General features: G+C 42.9%; 1 pseudogene; it reads left to right on the top strand.

Annotated features, from left to right (window-relative positions):
• Nucleotides 1-1,489: 1,489 nt before the first annotated feature.
• LOC138767391 (zinc finger protein 420-like) lies at nt 1,490-21,472 on the top strand (annotated as a pseudogene).
• The last annotated feature ends 273 nt before the right edge of the window (nt 21,473-21,745 follow it).

Raw genomic sequence — 21,745 nt, 5'->3', positions numbered from 1 at the left:
AGCTCTGATTGGTTGCTATGGGTGACAGGTAATGAGTCTCTCCAGTGGTATGTGTGGGAATAATACGTTCCTGAAACCTCATTATTCAGTGATAGTCTTATAGGCATCTATAGACAGTCGTGGGTATAATGGCGCGGCCATTGACATAGTCACTCAGCTTTCCTGCTGGGACCGTAAAGATGTAAAGTAGATGTGTGCTGTGGAATCTGTTGGCCCTATACAAATAAATATTATTATTATAGCTGTGACATTGCTGCTAATGGAGGAGTCCTTTAAAAAAAAAAGGAAGGAAGACGGGGGGGGGGGGGGGGGTGGAAATTTTATAAACAAAGTATACTTATCTGTCCTTGTGACCCATAGCTCCGCTCCAAGGTTCGCTGGAGATTTTTGTGTCATAAGGCTGTGGTTGTGATTGCTTGTGTCCCTTATTTCTGGGTAATATAGTTATTGGAACTTGTCACTATAAAAATGCTGTGTGTATGACAATGATTACTGTACTGCAATACAGGATAATTGAGCACATTAGACAGATTGGGCATAACAGTATAATGACACTTTTAAGGGAGGCAGCAGGATAGAGAGCTTGCAAATGTTTTTATAGGTAGGGATCTCAGTGCTTGGACCCCCAATATATATAGATAAAGCCAGGGGAAAACACACGGTGGCACATTCAACCCCCCAGCTCAATGCTCACTTCAACTCATTGCAAGAGATATGTCTTCTGCAATAAAATGAAGTGAGGGCTGAAGTTTTTATAAATGACAGTGACACTTTTTTGTGTGTAGTATTGCAGCTTCCTTCCATTGAAGTGAATGGAGCCGAGTTGTAATACCATACACAACCTGAGGACAGGGGTGGCCCTGTTTTTGGAAGAAAGCAGCTATATTTTTAAAGTCCTGGATTAAACTCTTTAAGAGAGTAAAGATGGTCTAGAAAAACATGGAGCCAAAGGTGTCTAGGTGGTCATATTGTGCCCGTGTATTATTAGCAAGGAATGTTGCTAGAAACGCTCCTTCAGCCAATAATCGGCCCGTGTAAAAGTCAGTTATCAGTCGAGGAAAACACCCACCCCTCAGCTGATCGCATCGTTTGTGCGCGTTCAAAATTTATAGCCATCAGCCGCACATCTACCTGTGGCCACACAAAAGGTACAGTGATCATTCCTGCGGCCCTGCTTAGCGGTTTATCATGCCTTCTCAAGGCACTGTGATTGAGCAATAATCTGGCTGATCGGCGTTTCCTTTTGTCCTTGACAGCACCATATCAGACCATGTAACAGAGCACATAGTAATTAGAGAACACAGTTTACAATGCTGAACACGAAATGCAAACTTTTCAACTTTTATTGTATGCTGATATCAGTCCTATATACAGTTTTTCCCAATTACTGAGACATTATACTTTATGTAAGATGCGATATAGCCCCCAATCTTTGTTTTTCTTCAAGTCCTTAGCTCCAGGACACAGCTGAAGATTTCTTTGAAAGACAATGGTCCTTTTCATCAGTGACCCACCAAGGATAGAGAAGGAGAGAGAACACATGGCTGGAAGGATATTAGACCTCACCCTAGAGATAATCTACTGGATAACTGGAGAGGTGAGAGTCTCACATGACGTCCCTTGTATCTCTATTAGTAAAGCAGGTAAATGACTGGAGGGGAAGGATTGTTAGACTCTCTGTAGTGATCAGTGTCACCATACACAGGATTACACAGTAGTGAAGAAGGTGTCTGGAGAGTGTGTGACGCCCCCTGGTGTCAGGTCAGGAGGCTGGAGCAGGACCCAGAGCCCCATCACCGAGCCTCCACCTCAGTCACTGATACATGAGCAGAAGATTCTAGAACTTACCTCCAGGATCACTGATCTGCTGACTGGAGAGGTGAGCAATGCTGCTGGGAATGCTTGGACATTATACAATAACACCAAGGGGTGAGGGGTCTGGAGGATAATTGTATCATTGTCTGTGCCAGGTTCCTATAAGGTGTCAGGATGTCTCTGTCTATTTCTCCATGGAGGAGTGGGAGTATTTAGAAGGACACAAGGATCTGTACAAGGATGTCATGATGGAGGATCAGCAGTCCCTCACATCACCAGGTAAGAGGAGAGGAAACACTAGGGTTATGGATCTCCTGGATCCCCCATCATCTGATCATCACATATATACAATGTATTCAGTCACTGTGATTATTTCCTATAGATGGATCCAGTAGTAGAAATCCACCAGAGAGATGTCCCGGTCCTCTATATCCCCAGGATTGTAAGAAGGAAGAGGAGGAAGATATCCCACTGGATTATAAGGTACATGAAGCTGAGATTTCTGCAAATCCTTTATAGATTGATGTAATGAAGATTCTTTAAAATCTCCTCCAGCAGTGGTGGAGATACAGTAAAAATCAGTTTTTGATTAAGCCTGATATCATGTGCAGCTCACCTAGAATGGTCTACTGCCGAGGTGAAACAGACCGGGACACAATGCCTAATAGGGGGGATTTACGAAGACCGGCCCCGCTTCGCCCCCTTTTCTCTGGCAGGATTCACTAACAGGCGCACAGCTCTTAATGAATCCGGACGGCTGGGCGCCCGCAGGTGCTACCAGGTGTCGGCTGGGCGCCGGATGCTTTCAGCAGGTGTGGATTTGCGTCATGATTTGCACCTACCAGCAGACGTAAATGATGATAAATTAAGCGCGGGAGGAGGCCACACCTCCTCCCCACCTTATCACACACCCCCAAGCTCTGCCAGCCTGCCCATCGTACGCCAGGGAGAAGGGGCGAATCTGCACCTTCTTCCTGTCGTATCCTTAGTAGATCCCTCCCAATGTGTCTATCAATTACAAGTTAGAAACAAAGCCAGACTTCTGTCCTCAAAGCCAAAAAACTCTAACCATAGATAGAAACTCTACAATTTACTTAATAGTCAACATTTAATCTGAATAAAATAATGAAATAAAAATATTATGTACAAATAACAGACAACAATAGCAGCTCTAAATCAATAAAAAGCAGTGTAAATAAATAATAGTAAAATGTCCCAGTTCATAACAGGAGTATCACCCCAATCATCTTTTAGGGTTGAGGGATGCTGGGATCCTCTGTATTAAAAACATGCAGCTTGATACAATTCAGCGTAGGAGTCTAACTCCTATCACCAATCCTCTCTGGGGGATGTTAGAATCCTCTACAGCGAATAAACAAACTGGTAAGTCTCTTGTGCAGGGCTCAGTATGGCTGCAATAAAGTGAAGAATGCAGTTGTCAGCTCAGTTTTGTGAATCAGAGGAAGTCAATGGAAAAACGGATCTAAACTAATGCACACGAAGGCATCCGTTTTTTTGCAAAACGGAAGCATGCCAGCTCTGTGCTTGGCGGAGACATTGCGCAACAAATGCAAGTGGGGATGAATTAGGCATGGGAGGAGGCCACACCTCCTACCACATTGTTGCACCCCCTCCCCCCCCAACCTCCTGGCCGCTCATCAGACGAGCAGTGGATGCGGCTATTGTATGCCACGGAAAGAGGCAAATCTGCGCCTTCTCTGTGGCGTATGCCAGGGGCGTATGTTAATAAATGTGCCCCAAAATGTGTTTTTTGCTCCATTAAGGCCACATCCCCCTTGCAGTGAGTCAAGCCCATTTCCTGATAAGCCACACCCCATGTCAAGCATGGCACTGTAAAAGCTGTGATGTTGGTGAATAATGTTAGTGAGCACAGTTGTCCACTTCAGGATCGGCTCCCATCATTTCATGTGACATAATAAGATACACATTGCTGTGTATATGTAATATACCTGGCTGACTGCTGATGCTGTCTGATCGCCCCTAGAGGAGATCCTCCTCCTTTTAGGACAAACTGGTTCAAGCCTTCTAGGGAGATTTTGGTTATAAGATAAACTAAAGCTCTTTTTTGTTTTTCTTCCCTTTAGGTCATCACTGTGGGATCCCTGCAGGAAAGTTACGGGGTTTTCAAGCCCACTGATTCCTGTTTAACAGTGTCAGAGAATGGTAAGAATCTTTTATAATTTTTTTTTGTTTATGATGTCCTAAAAAATTGCAGATTGAGATTACCTAAAACTTTTTACCTGCTTTGCAGCTGCATAGATGTGTGCTAGGCGTTAAGGTCATTGTTCTGGGACCTCTTAAGTCCCTATTCCACGGAACGATTATCGTTCATAAACCCGCTCCAATGACCGCTCGTTAACAATCACTAAACGATTTTTTTTTAGCAAACGATAACACATAACACACGTGGGATCGTGAACGATTTTTGAAGTGTAACGATTATTTTGAGGTCGTTACATGGTCGTTTAGAACGTTCGCCTGGGTGATAATGACCATACGACACATCTACTTTTTTAAACCTTTTTACGACCGACTGAAAGATTTCCAATTTTACGAACAGATTAGCGAATTATCTTTCAAAGACCAACAATTTTTTTCGACATGCTGAAAATCAATTTTGAACGACTCACCAACGATTTTGCAGTTGTCATTTGCTCGTTTAGAGCTATTCCATGGAACGATTAACAAGCGGTCGTTGGAGCGAGTTTATGAACGATAATCGTTCCGTGGAATAGGGCCTTTACAGGGACAAGGTGTAGCCATTGCTATGAATAGTGGTCCAAATAAGGACAACCCACTTGACCAACAACATGCTTTTACTGTTACAGGCCTCAATGTTTCTTCTACACAGTGTTCTATGCTGCTCAGCTTGTTCTCCTCTATAACATGATGCTGATAGCTTAGGTATTATGTTCATGGTGATAGGTTTCATTAAATCTTCTTGCTCTGTGTTTAAAGTTTTCACATAAAATTATAAAATATCAGGTTTAATTAGGAAGAAATTCTGTTTCTTTTGTTTAGGTGAAGACTGGATAAGAGGCTCCCATGGGCATTTCTTTTTATCTCATTATTATAATGTCAAAGATAATCAATCACACAGACCAGGAGAAATTTTTGAAATGTCTGCGGAACATTTTGAAAAGAAATCTCATCTTGAAATACCTCAAAAAACTCACGTAGAGAATAATCCATTTTCATGTTCAAAATGTGGGAAATGTTTTAGTCAAAACTCATGTCTTTTTAAACATCAGAAAACTCACACAGTAGAGAAGCCATTTTCATGTGCCGAATGTGGGAAGTGTTTCAGTTGGAAATCAATTCTTGTTGATCATCAGAAAAGTCACACAGAGGAAAAGCCGTATTCATGTACAGTATGTGGCAAATGCTTTAAGTATAAATCAAATCTTTGTGAACATCAAAGGACTCACACAGGAGAGAAGCCATATTCTTGTTTGGAATGTGGAAGATGTTTTACTATGAGATCAGATCTTTACAAACATAAGAAAACTCACACAGGGGAGAGACCCTATTCATGTGCAGAATGTGGAAAATGTTTCCGCCTCAAATCTGGTCTAGTTAAACATCAAAGAACTCACACAGGAGAGAAGCCATTTTCTTGTGCAGAATGTGGAAAATGTTTCACTGATCGATCATATATTGCTAAACACATGAACACTCACACAGGGGAAAAGCCAAATTCATGTTCAGATTGTGGGAGATGTTTTAGTATGAGATCAGACCTTTTGAAACATCAGAGAATTCACACAGGGGAGAGGCCATTTGCATGTACAGAATGTGGGAAATGTTTTGGTTTGAAATCGAGTCTTGTTAAGCATCAGATAACTCACACAGGAGAAAAGCCCTTTTCATGTTCAGAATGTGAGAAATGTTTTAGCCTGAAATCAGGTCTTGACAAACATCAGAGAGTTCACACAGGGAAGAAGCCATATATATGTTTAGAATGTGGAAAATGTTTTAGCCAGAGTTCTGGTCTTCTTAGGCATCAGATAATTCACACAGGAGAAAAGCAATATTCTTGCCCAGAATGTGGAAGATGTTTTACCTATAAAACAACTCTTATTGGTCATCTAAAGACTCACACAGGGGAGAAACCATTTAAATGTCCTGAATGTGGGAACTGTTTTACTGAAAAATCAAGCCTTGTGGAACATCTGAGAACTCACACAGGAGAGAAGCCATATTCGTGTACAGTATGCGGTAGATGTTTTACTCATAAATCAAGTCTTACAAAACATTTGAGAACTCACTCAGAGAAGAAACTGTAGTCGTGCAGTATTTATCCAGAAAATTTTTTGCCTGCTCTGATCTTCAAGTTCTCCCTAAAATTATGTTATACTGTATGTAAATGTTCTGTAATGTTCGCTGACACATGCTTGTGGGTAGTGCAAAACCCCTGACACCTGAAAAACCTCATGTGGTTAAAACTTATAGCCTCAGTATTCATTACGGAGAAAATATAAAATTAACACCAAAAGATGCACCTATCAAAGTTTTTTCATAACACTATAAATGTTCAAAATGTTTTACATCAGTGACACAGTAAATGACTAGGTGGTAGTCCGGTTTTGTCCAGATGTCTGCAAGCATCTAGTCAGAAATTGGACTCCACTTTTTCAGTCATGCGTTGTCCCGTGTTGTTCAGATCCTGTCATTTAGATAGTTTTAATTAAAACTCTCATCCCAAGATGTATTACTTAAAGGGGAACTCCACATAAGGAAAACTGTTTTTCTATTAAAAGTACATTAAAAGTTATATAGATTTGTCTATATAATGTATTACCATATCTGTACGGTTCTGCCACACTGGTAGCTAATAGAATCCAGGAAGTGAAGAAAAATGGCCTCTGTGCCGATCCACATTGTCTCCTGCTCCGTCTGCTAACCCCCTTAGGAGACAAATATTCCATGCCTCTGTCTCACATTGTGTGTGTTTGCTGAGATCAGGCTGATGATGCAGACAGGGGGCAGGGCGTGATGTCACAGGAGGCTTGGCTGGATCCCCCAATCCCCTGAGTAATTCACCATCTCTGACCAGCCTCTCCAGTCTACACCTGAGCAGGCAAGGAGTGAAAGAAGCAGCTGCTGCAGCTTCACTGATTGTGCAAAACTCTGCATTGCAATTAAGGCTATATTGGAGTTTCATTGCAGTACTTCAGCTTGTTCACAGAAATGATGCAATAACAGGTCCCTGCTGAGCCAATCAGTGCACTGTCTTGCTACAGCCAATGATTGGCTGAGCGGCCGTAAGTGAGCATTGTAGAGGAGAACAATGAGGGAGCAGGGGCTGGTAAGCACTGTCTCTACATTCTCACAATGGAATGAAAATCCGCTGCGACAATGCAAGGCCATAGGCCACGGGTCTCAAACTCGTGGCCCTCCAGCTGTTGCAAAACTACAATTCCCATCATGCCTGGGACAGCCAAAGCTTGCTTTGGCTGTCCCAGGCATGATGGGAATGGTAGTTTTGCAACAGCTGGAGGGCCGCGAGTTTGAGACCCATGCCATAGGCTATGATGGTACCAAGTATTACAAGAGGAATTGTCACATGAAGAAAAAAGGATCCCCTATCCTTGGTACAATGGATAAATAGCAGATTGTTCTGAATCTGACCGCTGGGATCTCTTGCTATCCTGATAAACCCCAGAGAATGAATGGTGTGCTCCATGAATTTAGGGGAGTGGTGGGATTTTTCCTTAGTTTTTGGGATTGGGACCCCGCTAATTTGCTGGTTATAACTGTTTGTAGAGAAAATACCCCTTAAAAAAGTGCTTAATCATTACCCATGTAGTACTGGCCAGTCTTTAAAGTGTCCCTGTCATTAGAAAATATTTTTAATTTGTGAGCTCAGTGAAAAGTTTTATTTCTCTCTTAAAGAGGATGTACCATCAGACCACTAATTTTGCAATATACATACCAATCTGTCGGCGGTGACATGCAGACTATGGTGGTGTAGCATTTTTCTTTCCCCTGCCAGGTCGCCATTAATTTCCCCGCAGAACAGATATGCAAATGAGCGGGGGTGAAGCACAGGAGGCTGGCCCGGCGCTTGCTATTCCTCTTCATCTCCTCCCCCCACCTGTGACACGCTGCTGACTCTTATCATCCACGCCTCAATACCGCCTCTTATATTACTACAGCAGGTCCTACAGTATGCCGCACAGCCCCGCCTCCTGTTTACATCCCGGCCACCCTGTCATCACACTGGGATGTAGGACCTGACATACAAACATAAGAGGCAGTACTGAGGAGTGGATGATGAGGGTCAGTGGCGCGTGTCATGGGCGGGGGGAGGAGGTTAAGAGGAATAGCATGTGCCGGGCCCGCCTCCTGTGCTTCACCTTGGCTCATTTGCATATCTGCTCAGCAGGGAAATTGACGTCGACCAGGCAGATTAGCTGGGTCCCAATCCCAAGAACTAAGGACAAATCCCACCATTCCCCTAAATTGATGAAGCACACCATTCATTCTCTGGGGTTTATTAGGATAGCAAGAGATATCAGCGGTCAGATTCACGTCTTGTGAAACATCAGAGAATTCACACAAGAGAGAAGCTACTGTCATGCGTGGAATGTAGGAAATGTTTTACGAAGAAATCAAATCTCACACAGGAGAGAAGCCATTTTCATTCGTTTTGCGATCACTTAAAGGGGTTGTCCGGCGATAAAAAATTATTCACAGAATAACACACATTACAAAGTTATACAACTTTGTAATGTATGTTATGTCTGTGAATGGCCCCCTTTCCCGTGTCCCACCACCCCCACCCGTGTACCCGGAAGTGTGGTGCGCTATACATACCTGTCACGTGCCGACCACGGTCTCCGATCCTCAGCAGTGACGTCTTCTTCGGGCGGCCAGCGGATCTTCCCGAGTGCTGGCCGTCCTCTGCAGCGTCATCCGAAGCTCAGCCGCGATTGGCTGAGCATAACTGTGCCCGAAGAAGACGTCACTGCTGAGGATCGGAGACCGTGGTTGGCACGTGACAGGTATGTATAGCGCACCACACTTCCGGATACACGGGTGGGGGGCGGTGGGACACGGGGAAGGGGGCCATTCACAGACATAACATACATTACAAAGTTGTATAACTTTGTAATGTGTGTTATTCTGTGAATAATTTTTTATCGCCGGACAACCCCTTTAAGCCTATATCACACATTGGTTAAATCGGCGAACAACTGTTCACACGGAACAATCTGCAAATATTTTGCGAACGATCAACGACGATTTGAGAACTTGTTGAAAGATCAAAATGAACGATTGCACGCTTGTCGTTTGATCGTTCGCTGCCTTTACAGTTCTATGCCTCTGGAGTGGGAATTGGAGTTCAGGTGGAGCTCCTGGTCCAGATACTCCACTCCAGCCCTAGAGCTAATAAGGCTCTGAAAACCACCTGGTGGAGCTCTATTAGAGACCTCAGAGCTTCCCAGGTGATGGCTCCCAGGGTGGGAGAACACAGGCAGTGCTAGGCCTGTGGGAGCTGCAGACCAGAAGTCTGGGTGAGACCAGTGGAGCTGGTGACATTGAGCATTAGGCTCATAAGTGACAGCTAGGGAAGCTGTGGTGTAGTCAGTGGCTAGACAGCCAAGGTTTTATTTTATTTTTGCAAAGTGTTGCTTGAGTCTTATGTTTTGAACTGATAAATAAAGCTGACTGTGGTCAGTATAAAGCATACAGCGCTGACTGGACTGCAATATGTGATGTGCCAACCGTCTCGGACCCAGGAGATGGCGATCCCAGCGAGTGAGTAACCCCCAGATTGTCACTATATATATATATATATATATATATATATATATATATATATATATATATATATATATATATATATATATATGCACAGTGTCCTAAGAACAATTAGTTTGTATGTATGTGTATATAATATATATATATATATATATATATATATATATATATATATATATATATATATATATATATATAGGCACATTTTGTATATGTCACTATATTGACTCATTTTCTTTGTTATTTTCTCCTGAGTACTTATTATAGCAGAGGGACTGCCATTGTGGTTGGGGCCACCCTGTTAAGGAGGTGGGCACCCCAAGAGGGACAGAGACAACTGGGACTAGAAATAGATTGCACCTTCCCCTCCCACTACCAATAACCTCTCAGCAAGAAGGGCCTGTGGACTGGCGCCTACTCTTGGCACCAAGGATTTGTACCAACACTAATAGGTTTGTCTTATTCATCTATGATTTGTGGATCAACTTACTTTAGAGGATATTAATAAAGGTTATATTTTATTTGACTAAACCTACTGTGGTTTAGAGAAGTTTGTGATTCTATAGTTTATAGTGACCGCTGGGTTTTACCCTACAAGAGGTTACGGTACCTGACCTTTGCGTACTGACTTAAGGAATATAGATGACATGTCAGTTTTACCATAGGGCAAACAGCGTCAAAAATCTGCTTTTGTATAAACCATCACACCGTATATGCAGCATATTTACTGCTGCGATACGCAGCAAATACGCAGCAGATTAGATCTAAATAACTGAACACACCATCAAATCTGTTGCGTATTTGTTGCGTATCTGCTGCGTATACGGTGTGTGGGTTTGTCCCCTAACTGCTGGTGCACTGATAACCCCTTACCTCTGCACATTTTCCTTTCCTACTTGATTGCAAAGCTGGATAACAGAGGTCAGATGTTATCAGAGCAGTGAAGCAGAGATCTGTCTTTTTGTTAACCCTTTTTTGTGTTAAAGCATGCAAGTAAACATTGGGTCACTCACACTGCAATACACAAAGAGTTAAGCAGAAGGACACATGCTCCCCCAGGCCCCCCTCCTGCACAGGCCCCATAGCAACTGTCTACCCTGCCTCTATGGTAGCTACGCCACTGGCTCATGTGGGTCTGTAGGTGAAAAAATGCAAGCGCTATGGCCTTTTAAACACTTAGGGAGATTTATCAAACATGGTGTAAAGTGAAACTGGCTCAGTTGCCCCTAACAACCAATCAGATTCCACCTTTCATTCCTCACAGACACTTTGAAAAATGAAAGGTGGAATCTGATTGGTTACTAGGGGCAACTGAGCCAGTTTTACTTTACACCATGTTTGATAAATCTCCCCCCTAAGGAAGCGAAAATAAAAATTGGCCGGTAAGGAAGGGGTTAAAGACCTATAGAGATGTTACAGTTCCATGCAAATTACATCACTCCCCTCCTCTAACATACAGCCCCATGTAACTATAACTTCTCTAATACATCACCCCCTCCTCAGCTCCATACAGTCCCATGTCCCCCTGCAGCCGGTGTATATAGGACACATAGCTGCTTTACTTCCTGTTTTAGCTCTGTACCCGGAGGCCCCGCCCTCACTGTGACGTCACCGCTATCAGCAGCTTCTCGATTATATCCTCTACCTTACAGGAAGCCGAGAGACATGCAGGAGGGGAGCCGGGGACTGTGAGGTACAACAACACCAAGCCTGGCTCTATGTGAGGGGAGGGGGCTGCTGCATGGTTATATGGGACTGTATGAGGAGAGGAGGGGGCTGCTGTATGGTTACATGGGACTGTATGAGGAGAGGAGGGGGCTGCTGTATGGTTACATGGGACTGTATGAGGAGAGGAGGGGGTGTATGGTTGCATGGGGAGGAGGGGGGTGTATGGTTACATGGGACTGTATGAGGAGAGGAGGGGGCTGCTGTATGGTTATATGGGACTGTATGAGGAGAGGAGGGGGCTGCTGCATGGTTATATGGGACTGTATGAGGAGAGGAGGGGGCTGCTGTATGGTTACATGGGACTGCATGAGGGGAAAGGGCTGCTGTATGATTATATGAGACTGCATGAGGGGAAAGGGCTGCTGTATGGTTACATGGGACTGCATGGGGAGGAGGGGGGTGTATGGTTACATGGGACTGCATGGGGAGGAGGGGGGGGTGTATGGTTATATGGGACTGTATGAGGAGGAGGGGGGTGCTGTATGATTATATGGGACTGTATGAGGAGAGGAGGGGGTGCTGTATGATTATATGAGACTGCATGAGGGGAAAGGGCTGCTGTATGTTTACATGGGACTGCATAGGGAGGAGGGGGGGTGTATGGTTACATGGGACTGTATGGGGAGGAGGGGGGGTGTATGGTTACATGGGACTGTATGGGGAGGAGGGGGGTGTATGGTTACATGGGACTGCATGAGGAGGAGGGGGGTGCTGTATGATTATATGGGACTGTATGAGGAGAGGAGGGGGTGCTGTATGATTATATGGGACTGTATGAGGGGAGGGGGCTGCTGCATGGTTATATGGGACTGTATGAGGAGAGGAGGGGGCTGCTGTATGGTTACATGGGACTGCATGAGGGGAAAGGGCTGCTGTATGATTATATGAGACTGCATGAGGGGAAAGGGCTGCTGTATGGTTACATGGGACTGCATGGGGAGGAGGGGGGTGTATGGTTACATGGGACTGCATGGGGAGGAGGGGGGTGTATGGTTACATGGGACTGCATGAGGAGGAGGGGGGTGCTGTATGATTATATGGGACTGTATGAGGAGAGGAGGGGGTGCTGTATGATTATATGGGACTGTATGAGGGGAGGGGGCTGCTGCATGGTTATATGGGACTGTATGAGGAGAGGAGGGGGTTGCTGTATGGTTACATGGGACTGCATGAGGGGAAAGGGCTGCTGTATGGTTACATGGGACTGCATGAGGGGAAAGGGCTGCTGTATGATTATATGAGACTGCATGAGGGGAAAGGGCTGCTGTATGGTTACATGGGACTGCATGAGGAGGAGGGGGGTGCTGTATGGTTACATGGGACTGTATGAAGAGGGGAGGGGCTGCTGAGTGAGAGGAGAGTTATATTTTTATATAGGGCTGTATATTCGAGGGGGTGATTTTTTTTTTTCTAGGGGGTGATTTTTTTTTTCTAACGTGAGACTGTATATTGGTGAAAGCTAAGACAGGCGGGAGATATACTTTTACATGGGGTTGTATGCTGCAGGTGCTGAGGAGAGTGATATTTTCACATGGGACTTTATGCTGGAGGGGATGAGGGAATCCCTATGGACCAGAGGTCTTCATTGTGGTGGGAGAAGGTGAATCTTTTTTTTTAAGGTGGCGAAAAGGAAACCCTCTTCCTCGAGTGCTGTTTGCTTGTCTGTATGGGCAGCCAGTCTTCTAGCAATAAAATGCAGAGGAACCTACACAAGTTAAACTTTAAAACATTGTCATGCGACATTTAAAACCCCGACCCCAGCAGGAAATGTCCTCTAAACATAAGTACCCTTAGGGTGGTATTACACGTGCCGATGGAAGCCCGATAATAACCATAAATGAGCACCGATCTGCTAGATCGGCGCTCATTTACTAAGCCTATTACACGGCCCGATAATCGTTTAGCAAGGGCTGCAAGGACATTGTTACCGAACCATATACAGTACTTTACCTATCTGCGCTCCAGGGCTGCTCCTGCGGTCCGCTTCTCCCTGGGTCCCCCGCACTCTAGGCCGCTCACAGGCTGGGACCGCCGTGGCCTGTCAGCTGACAGGCCGCTCTGAAGTTAGAGCACGTGGGACCCAAGTAGAGCTTTCCCGGTCATCGGTAACCCGGAAAGCAATGGCGATTGGTGCTTTCCGACACAGCACCAATCACCATTAGTGTTATATGTCACAGCGACGTGTAAAAAATAAATGTGTTACCTAGGTCTGCACCCCTCAGCTAGGTAGTGCACCATACTCTCCTGATCCAGGCGTCCGGAGCAAAGATCCGGTGGTCCCTCGTCGTCCTCTTCATCCCTGTCATCTTACTTAGGCTTTTTCTGACCAGCTTCGTCCAGGGTCTTTCTACTGACCCTAGCAGCTGATTAGTGTATATAATACAAAATGGGGTGTTTGCAGGAATTCCCCCCCCATTTTTTTCATTTTTCTTTTTTTTTCACGTAAGTGCGCCGCTGATCAGCAACTCCTCTTTTTTGGCGTAGGGTTCCGCCCCCCCTTCCTGGTTAAAAAAAAACACAAAAAAAAAAAACCTACATCCCACCGCCACTGTCTGCTGATAAGTACCGCACATAAGTGCGGCATTTATCAGCAACTCCTTTTTTTGGCGTAGGTTTTTTTCTTACTGTAAAAACCACTACATTACATTATACTACTCGAAATAATGTTTTACACCACTACACTACAATAGACACTTACATACCCCATATACCAATCACCAAAAATGGCCCGCAGGGTGTTTTTGGCGAAGGAGGCATACGCTTTTATTGCCTCCGACATTGAAAAAGCCAGTGAGGATCGTCTTTTCCTCCATTCTTCATCATCATCATCCAGTGATGATTAATTTCCACATAGGCGTCCCAGGAGAACGCCTCAAGCTGCCCCACAGACACGTCTTCCCATCTCGACCCAAGCCCCCAAAATTATGAGCCCCAGATTCCTGGGTTTGTAGCATGGGCAGTAATCCGAACTAACCCCACGAGCCTCAGAAAAATAGACTTTTTCAAGATCTATTTCTCTGATGACCTTATAAATTTGGTAGTGGCACAAACAAACTTGTACGCGCACCAATTTCTAGCCATGAACCCCTTCTCTTCTTTTGCTTGGCCCATGGCGTGGACCCCTGTTGATGCAGTGGAATGAAAATATTTTGGGGGCTCCGCTGCACATGGGCCTCAGGATACATTTACAGATTTACACTGGAATGGACACCAAAATCCAATCCCCAGAATGCCCCTCCATCCTAGGAGATAGTGGGAAGATTGGGAACTGATCTTCCTACTGCTGGATAAAGGTTACCACCTGTACATGAATAAGTTTTCTACCAGCATCCCCCTCTTGCAGTCCCTCGCTGCCTGAGCTACTACAGCTTGTGGCATGATCCGGAAAAATCTGAAGAGAAAATATTTAGCCCTAATATTTAGCAGCCATGGAGAGGGCGCAAGCGCTTCTGGATATGAAGGACCCCATATCGTACCAGGGCAACATTTTCCAGATGAAGTCTCCCACACTGGGAAAAAAGGAGAGATCCCAGAAGAAGTGCAGAGTGTGCCGTAATAGGAGGATCAGAAAGGACACCATTTTCCAGTGTGATACCTGTCCTGATCATCCCGGCCTCTGCATAAAGGATTGCTTTAAGGCTTACCACTTATCATTAGAGTTCTAAATTTTCTAAATTCTTTCCCTTATTCATATTTCAGGGGTCATGTTGATCCAGGGATTATTCTGATTGCCATTTTGGAGTTGGGAACAAACTTTTTTCCCTGTGACGAGGCTACTGTCGTCTGCCTCACGAGGGTTTTTTGCCTTCCTCTGGATCAACACAGGTTGAATTTGATGGACTCCTCTCCTTTTCAACCTTACATGCAAAAAACACTGCAGAGACACTGGCCAGACCTTTGGATTTTGGAGGCTGGATTTGGCTAGAATGGATGATGAATGCCATGTTGCATTTACAAGCCCCCGTACTGCTAAAACAGTGGAAACCCCCCACAAGTGACCACATTCTGGAAACTACAACCCTCAAGGAATGTAACAATGGGTGCAGTGAGGATATGGACCCCTTGATGACAGGCATATTTGTGCCATGAAAGTGAAAAAATGAAAATTTTCACTTTTACGTCACATTGTTCTACATTTGTGCCTGTCACCAGTGGGGTCCATATGCTCACTGCACCCCTTGTTAGATTCCTTGAGGGGTGTAGTTTCCAGAATGGGGTCACTGGTGGGGGATTTCCACTGTCTTGGCTGTATGGGGGCTTTCTTAATGCAACATAGCCCTTGAAACATAGCCCAGCTTCCAAAAGCCAATTGGCGCTCCTTCCCTTTGGAGGATCGTCCAGCGCCCGCTTGGCACTTTATGTCCACATGTGGGGTATTTCCGTACTCAGGAGAAACTGCGATACACGTTTTGTGTTTGTTTTTTTCTTTTTTTTTATACCCTTATAAAAATTAAAGGCTAGAACAATGTTTTAGTGTAAAAAATTTAATTTTTCCTTTTCACGCCACATTGTTCTGAAAATCTGTGAAACACCTGTGGGGTCCATATTCTCATCGCACCCCTTGTTAAATTCCTCGAGGGGTGTAGTTTTGTAAATGGTGTCCCTTTCGGGGTGTCTTTTATGTTTTGGCACCCCAGAGTCTCTGCCAACCTGAAGTGGTACAGTCAAAAATTACCAAATATAACGGAGGCATTGAAATTCACTAGGCGCTCCTTTTTTTCCGAGGCTTGTGGTTGTGTCAAATAGCGCAATAGGACCACATTTGGGGTATTTTTATAAACTGCAGAGATGGAGTAATTAATATTGGGGTGCATTTCTCTGCTAATATGCTTATAATTATGAAAGATATTGGATTACAATAAAAGTTCTGCACCGAAAATTAAAATTTTCAATTTTCTTACACACTTAGGGAGGCATTTATTAAGTCCGGCGTTTTTTACGCCGGACGTAAAAATGCCCCCGCTGCTCCGGCGCTACGGAGATTTATGTAGAGGCGGACTGCCTCTACATAAATCCCGTGTGCGCCGTTGCGCACCGCCGAAAACCTACGCCAGCTGAGGACTGGAGTAGGTTTTCGGCGTACATTTTGGCGGAACGGATGATTAATCGCGCGGACTCTGAGTCCGCGCCCTCTGTTCCGCCCACTCTCCGCCCCTTTTCCGCCCCCTGGCGTACTCGGCGGAAAGGGCCGATTTGCGAATATTTTATTCGCAAATCCGCCATTTTTGCTTAAAAAAAGACGCAAATCGGCACTTTCCGCCGAAAATCATCCATTCGCCAGGTGATACATGTGGCCCTTAGCTTTTATTTCTGTGACTCACTTAAAGGGTTAATACACTTTCTGGATATGCTTTTGCATAGTTTGGGGGGTGCAGTTTCTGAAATGGGGTGCTTTGTGGGGCTTTCTAACATGCAGTCTCCTCAAATACACTTCAAACCTGAACAGGTCCCTAAAAAAATCTGATTTTGAAATTTTTGTAAAAATCGGGAAAATTGCTGCTAAAGTTTTGAGCTTCATATTGTCTAAAAAAATGGAAAGAAAGTTTAATAAATGCCGCCAACATGAAGTAGACATATTGCTAATGCTATTTAATATATAATTTATGTGGCATAACCATTTTCTGTACAAGAAGAAAGGTTTCAAAGTTGGAAAAATTAAATTTTTTGTTTTTTTTTCCCCCCATAAAGATTTGTTATAAGTATCGACTCCAATTTACCAGAAATCTAAAGTACAATATGTCACAAGAAAACTATCTCAGAATCAGCCGGTTAGGTAAAAGCATTCCCAAGTTATCAATTAATAAAGTGACACAGGTCATATTCATAAAATTTGCCTTGGTCCTTAAGGGGTTAAAAGTTCTGCAATAGCAAATATGTTTTGTTTTTGTTAGGAAAATGGGGAAATGGCCTCTTGTGATTGCCGGGCCAGGACCAGCATCACGGACTGGATCGGTAATAGTAACAGATCGCCTTTCCACAATCGTATCGTAGGAAGCCAGGCTGGCCACTAGACCACCAACAGAGGCTTTTAATGGCATTTAAATGACGCTGTCAGTTATGACGCAGCAAGAGGGAGATGGTACAGGCGTTGGGTTTCAGGAGACTTGTCCAAGACTCTAGCTACAGTATAGCCATTCTAGCCATTCTATCACAACGCTGGAGGTCCTAACTGTAACTAGGACTTATATTTTTAGAAACAGTATGCATGCTTTCCATCTTGTTTGAAAAGACCACCGCCATAAAGGATTACCTATTTTGGATGGTTGTCTAAAAAAGTTTTCTTTATATATCTTATTAGGACTCTCGCAGCTTCAGTTTTCTTTGAAAGACGATGGTCTTTTTTTGTAAATGGCCCACGAAGGAGAAACAAGAGCAGACATCAAATGACTTCATGGATATAAGACCTCATCCTACAAACAGTATAATTTCTATAAATGGCGATGAAGGATTGTTAGACTCTGTAGTGATCAGTGTCACCATACACAGGATTACACAGTAGTGTGTGACGCCCCCTGGTGTCAGGTCAGGAGGCTGGAGCAGGACCCAGAGCCCCATCACCGAGCCTTCACCTCAGTCACTGATACATGAGCAGAAGATCCTAGAACTTACCTCCAGGATCACTGAGCTGCTGACTGGAGAGGTGAGCCATGCTGCTGGGAATGCTGGAACATTATACAATAACACCAAGGTGTCTGGAGGATAATTATATCATTATCTCAGGTTCCTATAAGGTGTCAGGACGTCACTGTGTACATCTCCATGGAGGAGTGGGAGTATTTAGAAGAACAGAAAGTTCTGTACAAGATTGTCAAGGTAGAGGATGATGACCAGTCCCTCACATCACCAGGTAAGAGGAGGCCATCCTTAATAGAGAAAAAAAACAGGTTTGTCCAACTTCTAGATTCACCAATTAACATATGCAGTGTATTTATTTATTTGTATTTATTTTGTAAAGACGGATCCATTCGAAATTCTCCAGACAGACTCCCTAGTCCTCTAGATCACCAGGATTTTAAAGAAGAAGAGGAAGAGGTCCCACTGGATCTTCAGGTACATGAAGTTGAGATGTCTACAAATCCTCTATGGATTGATGTAACGCAGCTTCCTACTGATCTTCTCCATGAGTAGTATATATAGTAATATATGCTTCAGCTGCTTTTGAGCCTAACAGAATACAGTCATATACAGAAAAAGTCATGGGTCATAATTCGGCTCCTTTATACCCTTTAGTTTAGCGTCCATTATGGGAAAAGATTCAAAACTATGGAATTAATTTCGTTTTTAAAAGGGACATCTAATGGGGGAAAATATTAAGGATACAAACACACACACCGTATACGCAGCAGATTTGATGGTGCAGATTTGATGCGGTGTTCAGTTATTTAGATCTAATCTGATGCAGCAGAAAATACGCTGCGTATACGGTGTGTTTTTGTACCCTAAAACTGTTTGATTATATAATAAAGTACTAAAAATAATGTAAAACTGGCCATACACCTTCAATAAATGACAACCAAACAATTGTGAGTCCATCAGTTATCTCTCTTGGCTGATGAAGTCCTCCTTGTAAATGGGAACATTCAGCATTGCTGGGTGTTCCTGTGTTCTATATGGGGGAGGGTTAAACCCTAGAACAAAGTGATTTTTTTTTAAATCACTTTTGGCATGTACTTGACCCCTTTCTCCACCGGCATCATCTGTCTGTGGTCAGTCAGGAGAGCCCTACACACTTTATAGCAGCAGCAAAACCCACCAGGATTGGTGTGTATGGCCATAAAACAATAAGGTGTATAGGGACCTTAAGCATATTTTTATAGCAAGGTCCTCACAAAGGAAAAGAGTGATTAGTGACTGACTACAAAAAATTTTCAATCCCGGGGCATGTGGATCCTGTTTGATCACCATTTGATGAGATGCTTTTAGTACAGATTGATGTTTCTTTTAGGACGGGGGTTTCAAGATCATGGCCCTCTACTTGTTGCAAAACTATTACAATAGTGCCTTTGCTTTGGCTTCACAGGCATGATGGAAATTTTAATTTTGCAACAGCTGGAGGGCCCTAAGTTTGACACCTGTGTTTTAGGAGGTATTTAACCTTCTTCCCTTTTTTCTCAGGTCCATATTGTGGGATCTGTGCAGGAAAGTAATGAAGGAACAACAAATGGAGATGAGACCTCCATATCAGTGTTAGCGAATGGTGAGAGCCTTCCATAGATCTTGTGCTTTATTCTGTTACATGTTGCAGACAATATTACTTGAAATAGTTTACTTTTATAATGGAGGAGATTTATATATTGTATAGTTTATTGCTGATCTCCTCCCATCATATATCTTGAGCCTGGGCATCTAAAAAATAAAAATAAAGCAACAACTTCTAAATCTCTATACAAGCTGTTGATATACAACACTTATCATTTTCAGTAAATACAATTTCCTTTTCCTTTTTATTTTATTTATTTTTTAATTTCATGTTACGGCACAATTTAAACAAGATCCCCATTTTTTTAAAATATTAAATTAATAATTGTGTTTGTTCCACATGAGTTGCACTTACCAATTATGATTCTAGTATTAAAAGTGACCAAAAATATTACTGAAAATTATAAGCCTGTAGGTTTAATCTCTCTTCAGGGTAAAACAGAGATGCTATCCTACGTATTTCAATGATAATAACCTTATCATGCAGCATCAGCATGGGTGTATAATGGATCGGTCCTTTCAGATCAATCTAATCAAGATCAATGAGCAGCGGAGCTGCAAGTTTACATTTGAACTTATAGAAGGTCTTTGAGTTCTGCCAAATACATGTATTTCTATGGAAAATCGGCAAATTTAGGGCCCTTCCCCCTTCTGAAAGAAAATTATTGGAATTAAGAGGGGCCATATAAACAATACAACAGAGCTGTAAGTGAATCAGTGCTAGAAGTTAATAAAATAAATTGGTCTCAGGTTATCTTATCAAAATAATTTTGGAGGTTGTTGTCTTTGTTTTTGTTTTTTTGTTTTTTTTATGGCTGAATACATGTTACAAACACGTAGCTTCACTTCATACTAAAAAAAAAAAAAAAACCTATTATCTTGATTTGTTTAATGTATTGTGCATTGCTCATTGTATACATTTTTATCATTAAAGTTGTTTTTTTTTTTTTGTTTTTTTTGTCCCCCCTAGGTGAAGACTGTTCCCCTGGGCACCACCTTTTAGATCAGTGTTATAAAGCAGAGAAAGATCAATCACAGATTGGCAAAAAAGGAAACGGACATAGTCTTTTTGGACAATCCGATTGTGGTGAAAATGAATCCAATCTCGCCACACAAAAGAGAACTCAAACAGATGAGAGGCCATTGTCCTATTTAGAATGTGAAAAATCTTTTACAGAAAACTCAAGTCTTGTGAATCAACAAAAAATTCACAAAGGAGAAAAGACATTTTCATGCTCAGAATGTGGGAAATATTTTTGTAACAAAAGAAATCTTGTTAGGCATTGGAGGATTCACACTAAAGAGAAGCCATTTATATGCTTGGAATGTGGGAAATGTTTTACTGCAAAATCAAATCTTGTTAGGCATCAAAGAATTCACACAGGAGAGAAACCATATTTATGTTCAGAATGTGGAAAATCATTTCGTATGAAAGTATATCTTGTGGAACATCAAAGAACTCATACAGGAGAGAAGCCACTTTCATGCTTGGAATGTGGGAAATGTTTTACTGTGAAATCACATCTTCTCAATCATCAAAGAATTCACACAGGAGAGAAACCCTTTGTGTGCTTGGAATGTGGGGAATCTTTTACCATGAAATCAAATCTTGCTAGACATCTGAGAATTCATACAGGAGAAAAGCCATTTTCATGTCCTGAATGTGGGAAGTGTTTCACTAATAAGCCAAGTCTTGAGGGGCACATGAAATATCACACAACAAAGAAGCCAATTCCATATACAGTATGTGGATAATGTTTTAACCAAAAATCGAATCTATGGATCATCCAAGAACTCGCACAAAAGAGAAACCATGTTTAGAATATGGGAAATGTGTTAGTAATAAATTGCATTTTAGTAAACATAAAAGAAATCACACAAGAGAAGTCATTGTTTGCTTTGTCAGAATGTGCAACATGTTTTTCTTATTGACCAAATTGTAATGAACATATAAAACTCAGGGGTGAAACCAAGATGAGTGGCCCACATAGTATCCTCTCTCAAACATCTGAAAGCTTCTTGTTCATGGTTTATTTGAAATTCAGGTCTAGTTGGCCTTCTTAAAAACTCACAGGAGAAGCAATTTAATGATTAATGTGGCAAATATTTTCATCTGAAATCAAATGTGGTTTATCAGTTCTCTGCAGATCCTTTTGGATTCTGTGAGGTTCGATGTGGGTTGTTGGTGGAGCCATTTTTGGGTCTTTCCAGTGAT

This window comes from Dendropsophus ebraccatus, chromosome 11, assembly GCF_027789765.1.
Source record: "Dendropsophus ebraccatus isolate aDenEbr1 chromosome 11, aDenEbr1.pat, whole genome shotgun sequence".
NCBI classification, from domain to species: domain Eukaryota; kingdom Metazoa; phylum Chordata; class Amphibia; order Anura; family Hylidae; genus Dendropsophus; species Dendropsophus ebraccatus.
Note: the sequence above shows the minus strand (reverse complement) of the source record. Positions and strands in the feature narration are given on the sequence as shown.